This window comes from Castanea sativa, chromosome 1 (genome assembly GCF_040712315.1).
Source record: "Castanea sativa cultivar Marrone di Chiusa Pesio chromosome 1, ASM4071231v1".
Classification (NCBI taxonomy): Eukaryota; Viridiplantae; Streptophyta; class Magnoliopsida; order Fagales; family Fagaceae; genus Castanea; species Castanea sativa.
Genome location: NC_134013.1, coordinates 91235098 through 91243267, shown reverse-complemented (window position 1 = coordinate 91243267; position 8170 = coordinate 91235098). Strand labels below are relative to the sequence as shown.

General features: G+C 38.1%; 1 long non-coding RNA gene across 1 annotated transcript; it reads left to right on the top strand.

The window, feature by feature from the left end:
• Window positions 1-4867: 4867 nt before the first annotated feature.
• On the top strand, window positions 4868-7346 carry LOC142622932 (uncharacterized). Its single transcript, XR_012841982.1, has 3 exons — window positions 4868-5434; window positions 6285-6541; window positions 6727-7346. It is a non-coding gene; the product is annotated as an uncharacterized LOC142622932 (long non-coding RNA).
• The last annotated feature ends 824 nt before the right edge of the window (window positions 7347-8170 follow it).

Genomic DNA, 8170 nt, shown 5'->3' with positions numbered 1-8170 from the left:
TGAGGGCAAGGTGCAACACAGCTTGCTATTGCTGCTCCATACCAGGTCCTCCTTCAGCTGCGAGAAGTGCGGGACCCAAAATTTTATTTGTAGCTGCTTGCATTGTTTTCACGTAATTTAATAAACACACATAATCATCATTTTCCATTTGCGCTAAATCAAAGCTTTTCCGTGCAGTTAAAAGGTCTAATAGAAGTATACCAAAGGCAAAAAACATCAGTTGTTTCTGTTATGCATCTGATAGTCCCACGTACAGCATCTTCTGCATGATCTTGATCTTTGGGGATTATTATGCCAAGTGAAAAATCAGTCAGTTTGGCAACATCATTTTGGTCTAACCAGATATTTTGGGCTTTTATATCCCTATGAATACATTATTTACTTGTATTTTAAAAACTTTCAGTAAAACAGATTTCAGTCCAGTAAGGATTCTGTGCTTTCCTTCTTTAATGGGCCATTCTCTGTTTCACCTTTAGTTTTCTAGAGGTAACTACCTTTATTATTCTACTTTCTAGGCTGGGATACAGGAGAGCCCTGTGCTTTTGAGCACCTTCAGCTTGTGCTGAATTGTGTCTCTCTCAAGAAATTATTTGATAATGTGTAAACTTTAAAAACCTCATGAATTGGTGTTCCCTCTGTTTTATTAGCTCATGGGCTATTTTCCTGTGTTAAGCTGCATTACTTATGATTTTCTCTTTCACAATATGTTATGTTTCAAGGACACGTGGAGTTAGAAGGAGTAGCCGAGTCAAAAAAAGTGGCTAAAGGATAAGTAAGGAAACCAAGATATTTCCTCACGTAGAGGACAAGTATGGAAATCAAGATATTGCCTCACGTAGTAGTTATCATTGGAATATAATTTAGTTGCGTTAGGATGAGGTGTTATTTGAATTTGAATAAAGTTGTTGTTAGGATGGAGTCTATCTAGGGGTAGAACTCTAAGCTGATAGGATTAGGAGTTATCTTGTTTAATTTATATTTTAGTTTAGTATATTTAAGTATTGATATGAATAATATGAGGCAAGCAGAATTTAATCTCAAATATCCTTATCTTTCTTAATTTCTAAGAAGGTAGTCGCCTCGAATACGACTAAATTATCTAACAAATTGCAGTTCACTGCACAATATATTAACTTAGTCATGTTGACTTGACATTTCACTGCATTTATCATGGGCGTGCTGGATCCTTTTTTACTCTAAAACATAAATCACATTTCATTTTACCCCTTTGTAATATCAAGTCATCAATTGCATCTAGCATGCCTGGCCAATGAGCTATGGCTCAAATGGAACTTCCACCTCCAACAAGAACGGATGGAGTGTGAGTTCACGGGTGTGTGTAACTTCCCAATAAGAAAAATGCCTCTGACACACTGACTTAGCATGCTTCTTGACTTAGCTTCTCAACACTTTTTTTTCCCCTCTCTCGCTCTTAGGGGCCAAATGCAGGCTAATAATAATTAGTTAAATTAAAACAATTATATTATATTACTTACCAATCCCGCAATAAATACGTGAAAATGGAATGCATATGGAAAAAGAGGTGGGTTTCTACTGAAATCGTTGTCAAAATCTTGGAGTCCACTCAGGTTCGTCAAAATATCAATATCAGGTAATTGATTGGCTTGCATTGTATTGTATCAGTGAGATCGAGATCTTACAGATGTAGCGGGTTTGCTCTTAGTCATAATATATATAGAAAAAACTTAAAGACTGTTTGCGTGTGTCAGAGTAGAGTCATCAATTTAAAGATTGTTTGTGTGTGAGTTGGCGAAGATGGAAATGCAATATGACGAAAAGCGAATTAAATCGTTGCAAGAGCGATTGTTGAATGGTGTTAGGGAAAAGCTAGATGGGGTTGTGGTGAATGGGAGTGAGGAGAGGAGGTATGATGGGAATTTGAATCTTTTGTTTGCTTATGTAGAAGGGGAGAGCTTGTTGATGGGGTTGAAGGAGGTGGCAGTGTCGAGTGGTAGCACGTGCACTAGTGCTAGCTTGGAGCCTTCCTATGTGTTGAGGGCATTGGGTGTTGATGAGGATATGGCTCACACGTCGATTTGGTTTGGGATTGGGAGGTGATGAGGATGATTTTATGAAATACCCCTGACTCTCCCGACAGACTGAAGGGGAGGGAACTGACAACGTTAGGCTGAAGGGATAGAATTGACGACATGAAGCTTAAGGTCGTAAGCCGACGGCCTTGTGGGGATCAACGGCATACGGTAACGACTCAACAGGCTGACAGGAACAAAGGCTGAAGAAGGCAAGCAAATCCATCCATAACAGTTGCTTGATTCCCACGCATACGTGAGTAAGAAGGATTCTTGCATCACATGTTTAATCCTAATTAAGAAGACTCCTATAAGGAAAATAGTTCTAAGGGATGCACAAGATCCACTAATCACTCTCCTAAAAGGAAAGTACTTCATCGCCAAGGTGCAAATTTCAGCCCTACACTACTATAAATATCTCTAAACCCTCATAAACCAAGGTATGCATAATTCACCTTAACTCTAGCACTTTAGAGTTGCGAATAAAAGGTTTCCTCTAAGGGTGCGTTTGTTTTGACAGTAAACCAATTCCGGAAAATGTTTTCAGCATTTGCGGGTGTTTGGCAACACCGGAAATTTTGGTCAAACGGAAAAGAGGAAGCGTTGACCGTAAAACAGACCCTCCCCACCCGGAAAATAATTTCCATGTGTATTTTACCTTCAAATTGAGTTTTCCGTTGGAAAACACAGAGAAAGAGAAGGAGAGGGAGAGAGCAACAACCACACCAGAAAAGAGAGAGAGAGCTAGAGGGAGATCGCCGGGAAGCCAAGATCACGCCGTCCTCAACCCAAAGGCTCGCCGGCGAGGTCGCGCCGGGCGAGATCGAGGCGCGATCTCGCGCCGTCGAGCTCGCGCAGGGCGAGATCGAGGCGCGATCTCGCGCCGTCGAGCTCGCGCCGGGCGAGATCGACGTGCGATCTCGCGCCGTCAAGCTAGCGGCGGGCGAGATCGAGGCGCGATCTCGCGCCGTCGAGCTAGCGGCGGGCGAGATCGAGGCGCGATCTCGCGCCGTCGAGCTCGCGGCGGGCGAGATCGAGGCGCGATCTCGCGCCGTCGAGCTCGCGGCGGGCGAGATCGCGCCTCGATCTCGCCCAGATCGCGCGTCGATCTCGTCGATCTCGCGCCGTCGAGCTCACCGCGCCGGCGAGAAACCCTCCCCACCGATCTCACTCTTCCTCCTCCCTGTCTCACCTCCCTCTCTCAATTTGATTTGGCCGGTGATTTGATTTTTGTTTGTTTAGAAGATCATGGATTTTAATGTTTTATTATAAAATTTGTTTGGAATGTGAGAAAATGGTTGAGAAAATGTGAAAAGTCAGTAAGAAATTTGCATTTTCATAATGTTACCAAACACTTGAAAATATTTTCCAAAGTTTTTTTTTAAATGCCACCAAACACCTAAAAATATTTTCCTTTCCCGAAAATATTCTCATTTCCTGAAAATATTTTCCGGAATTGGTTTACTGTCAAAACAAACGCACCCTAACTTGATCGTCAGAGGGCATTTGACCGGTACCACACTGGTACTCCGTCTTCAGCTTTTGTGTTGTGCAGGTTGTTCATCAGGAGCACGTGAGGATCGTGTGGCTCACTGACGATTTTCGGCATCATCAGGAGGTTTACTACTTAGGCTGAGATTGACCGAGCAGTTGAGCTCACGGTGCATCAAGTGGAGAAGTTGAGGGAAATGAGTCCCCTTTATGAGATGGTGAAAGAAGGGATCAACATTAAGGATATTCAGTGGTCACAACACTGATGGGATTTATGTGCTAGTGCTGGCATGGTATATTTGGATTAGCAAAAGAGTCTGTGTTGCATTTGCAGGTTATATGTAAAATGGGGATGGACATGTAAGTTGGAGCTGCTCAACTAGCTGGAGAATTCATATGGTTCGTCCAGGTTTTGTTTTCGTGCTACTTGTATAATGTAGATGCCTTGGAAAACAACTCTTATAATTAAATTTTGAAAATAGATGCTATCTATAGTATCTGCTTTGTATTGATGTAGACTTCAATGAGTTCTCTTGGTCCGGAAATGGGTAAATTTGATAATAATGAGAAAAACAGGGGGATGCCTTTTTTTTTTTTTTTAATAGTCGTAATGTAGCATTTGTTTTTTTAACTCATTGGTCTTTTCAGTGTTTTCTGCAAAACTACTTGCTAGTTACTTGTGATATATGTGTGGTTAAGGATTATTTTGAATTATCTTGAATAGTTGTTTGCCACTTTATTTAAAAAGGTTTTCTTTGTATTTCTTTCTGTTTTTTTGGTTAGAACTGACACCATAGTATTTTTGAGGATGCTGGACAATAGACGTCTGTAGTTATGGAATTTTTTCCTTAGGTGGTCTCAACTGTATAGAAATTTTAGTTTGCATTTGGTTTTGATACCGTTTTTTTGTAACTAATTCTTTGGCAGTTTAAGTTACTGGGTGCTGAGTGACCGGTTTTTTTATTTAAAAAAATGGAAATGTGATTTTAATCTATGCAGCATTATAAATGCCTTATCATGTTTATAGTATCATTTTGGTAGTTTTGCTACGCCACAATGAAAGGCAGGGTGCAAAAGGTATGCCATCATGACCTGTTTTAGAGTGGGAATTAGTCTTAATTCAAATGGGTCAACTGTGCATTGGCATTAAAAAATTGTTAACTAAATCCTAGCTAGTTAGTTTTTTTTTTTTTTTTGTAGCACACTGCCTGTGTGCCTTTTTACAAAGTGGAAGTTTATAGCACTTGATGGGAAAGGGCAACCATAAGTACAAAAAAAAAAAAATTAATTGACAGGTCAAGACAATTTTTGAGTTCCTTAAAAATGGCTTCCACGATATCAGCAGTTCTTTAGACTTATCTTAGACTTATCTTTTGAAGATGATTCTGTTGTGATGAGAAGATTCCGTTCCTAGCTTATCTTGCCAGGATCTTGAAAGAGACTTCCTTTTTCCCATACGAGCCACCAGCAGGAAGCAAACTATCTTGTAATCTCATTGCAGGCTTTATGAAAACATATCACCATGTTCCACAGAATGCTGATGTAACAAAATTTAACCATATTTGTTAATTTCTAGTCATCCTGCTTCTTTCACAATCTCTTCCCCCCCACCTTTCTTCCTCTTGCCTCCAGATTAAAAAAAAGTTGTTGTGCATAATCTTTTGCCCTTTTCTGGTCGGTCTGTTTTTCTAAATGCTAGTATCTCTCATTATGACCTGCAGTCCTGACTTGTTTTTTTAACTTCAATTCTTGCGCAGAACATTGTTGTCTTTCCTTCAAGGGCAGTGGCAATTGAGAATGCTCTTTGGTTGTTCTCACCCCGTCTTGCTGTTGTTGATGAACATCTGACCCTGCACCTACCTAGGCAATGGCTAACATCTTTGGTAATAGAGGTATGTTGGTTTGTGATGATGTTTCAACTTCAAATGTCAATTCTATCTAATAGCCTAGCTGAAGTTTCTAGTATTATGTAACCCTCCTGATGTTTATGGTTTCTCATCTCTTTTGTACATGATCTTTTGGTTTCCTTTGTATTTCTTTTGGCTACTTCATGCCTTTTTGCATGAAAGTAGACTTTTCTCAATAAATTGTTTTTCTTACCTATAAAAAAATAAAAGCATTTTGTGACCATTCCTGCACTCATGAGCAGAAATATTCTCCAATCAATGTAAAAAACTTTTAAGATCCTGCTACCAATAGCCCATGGCTAGTGGTATGGGTTCACTACGTTATGTGTATCTGACTCATTTATTAGTATATGTCATCATTCATTCAGTTTGGACTTTGTCAAGTATCTTCTATTTTCAACAGATATGTTGCCAGCATGTTTACCATGGTGTAGTGACATGTAATTGACACGAAGTCAATTCATTCCCTGCATCTTGCATTACACATAAATGCATATTTTCTTTTATAACCTAAAAAAACTTTATTTGTTATAATAAATTTGGAAAAAACAAGTTTGTAGATTTCTAGGCCAGAAAATGTTATTTGGTTGCTCCATGTTTTTTAATGATGTTATTTCTGGTTCTTTAACGACTGGTGCCTCCAAATGCATCAAAATCTAATAGACAATTTACTGTATAAGTGTATACGGATGTCAAAACACCATTTGGTGTTTTGTTGTTGAGTACTTAAATTGAGGGATGTTATTATCTCTATGTATTTCTTTATGGTAGAATACTGGAAGTGATAACCCTTCACAGGATATACTAACAGTCATTGAAGCACTGCGTGAATCAGATTTGATGATAGAGGTGATTAAGAAGTTAAAACCACAGGTGGTGGTCACTGGGATTGCTCATTTTGAGGCCATTACCAGTTGAGCATTTGAGCACCTTTTAAGTATTACGAGGGATATTGGATGTCGTCTTTTCTTAGACATATCTGATAATTTTTAGCTATCCAGCCTCCCAGGTTCTAGTGGTGTCCTCAAATATCTTGCAGGAACTCGTCTACCCTCACATGCAGCAATTATCTGTGGCCTAGTAAAAAATCTGGTATTTTTCTCTTTTCATATAATCCATTGAATAACTTAGTCTAGCTTTCATAGATGAAGGTTAATAAGTATCTAATCAAGCTAACAAGCCATATCATTGAACTTCAGATTCAATCTTAGCATCTTATTGTTAGATTATTGTTCTTTCTTCTTTTAATTAACTGTAGTCAAATCACCTTTTCCCAGGTTTATTCAGATCTGGAAGTAGCTTTCATCATTTCAGAAGAAGAGGCCATCTTCAAGGCATTGTCCAAGACTGTAGGACTACTAGAGGGGATCACTGCCTCTCAGTCTTAAATAACTCGTTATCAATCAATGAGGCGGAGTACACGGCCCTGATTCACATGGGTGTCGATCAAAGCTTTTTGCCCATACCGTCTGCTGTAAAGGCTGCGATCTTTGAAAGTTTTGCAAGACAAAACATGGCTGATTCAGAAATAGATGTCACCTCTAGCATCAAACATTTTATCAAGAGAAATTTTGGGTTTCCAACTGATAGCAGCACAGAATTTGTAATTGCTGACAGCTCGCAAGCTCTGTTTAATAAGGTGGTCCTCTGCTGTATTCAAGAAGGTGGAACTTTATGCTTCCTAGCAGGCTCGAATGGAAAAACTGTTTCTGCTGCCAAATTTTTAAAAGCAAACATTGCAAATATACCTACTAAGTGTGAAGATGGATTTAAGCTGGCAGAGCAGATACTTTCTGAGGTACTTGATACTGTAAATAAGCCATGGGTATACATTTCTGGACCAACAGTCAACCCAACATTAGCAATTTTACATCTAGAAAAACGAGTAAAACACAAAAAAGGCATAGACTTTAAGTAATTATTTTAATATTTAAATATATAAAAAGGTTCACTGTTGCATTATTGAGCCTCAAAATGCATAGAGCTGGCTTTAATAGAAAAGATTACGTTTCTCTTGACAAGATAATTACCATGCTATATCTTCCATTCAAAAAAAGAACAAGAAATGTTATTACCATGCAAAAGTTTCAGCCTTGAAGGCCACACTATCCTAGTATGCTTTGTAATATAAAACTTTCCTGACTTTTTGGATGAATTATATAGAAAAAATTTAGTACCACAAATTAATTCACAATTTCTTGCCATAACTGTAATGTGGTAGTGTGAGTGGTAGATAGTTTTCCTTACTTTTCAATTTTTGTTAATATAAAAAAAGATGAGTCAAAGAAAAATTATCTTTCGTCAACGTAAAAAGTATAGCTTATTTTTAGAGATCGTTTTCCAATAATATTCTTTAGGAAACAACTCTATCTCACAGTAAGTTAAATGAGAGAAGTTAAAAGATTGTTTTTTAACTCATTTAAAATTGCTACCAAACATTTGAAAATAAAATAATTTTATAGAAAATATTTCTTGAAAAATGACTCATTTTCTAGAAATCATTAGTGTTGAAACAAACAGTGTATATGTAGATGCTATGAAATAGTTTGCTTTTCTAAAACAAGTTGAATTATATTGTGTCGTCAAGAAATTTTTTTGCAGTTTGCTAAGAGTTGTGATAAAGAAAATGTGAAATAGTTTGCTTTCCTAAAACATCTTGAATTATATATTGCGTCGTCAAGAAATTTTTTAAAAACAAAAACACATCTCCGGTGACATTTC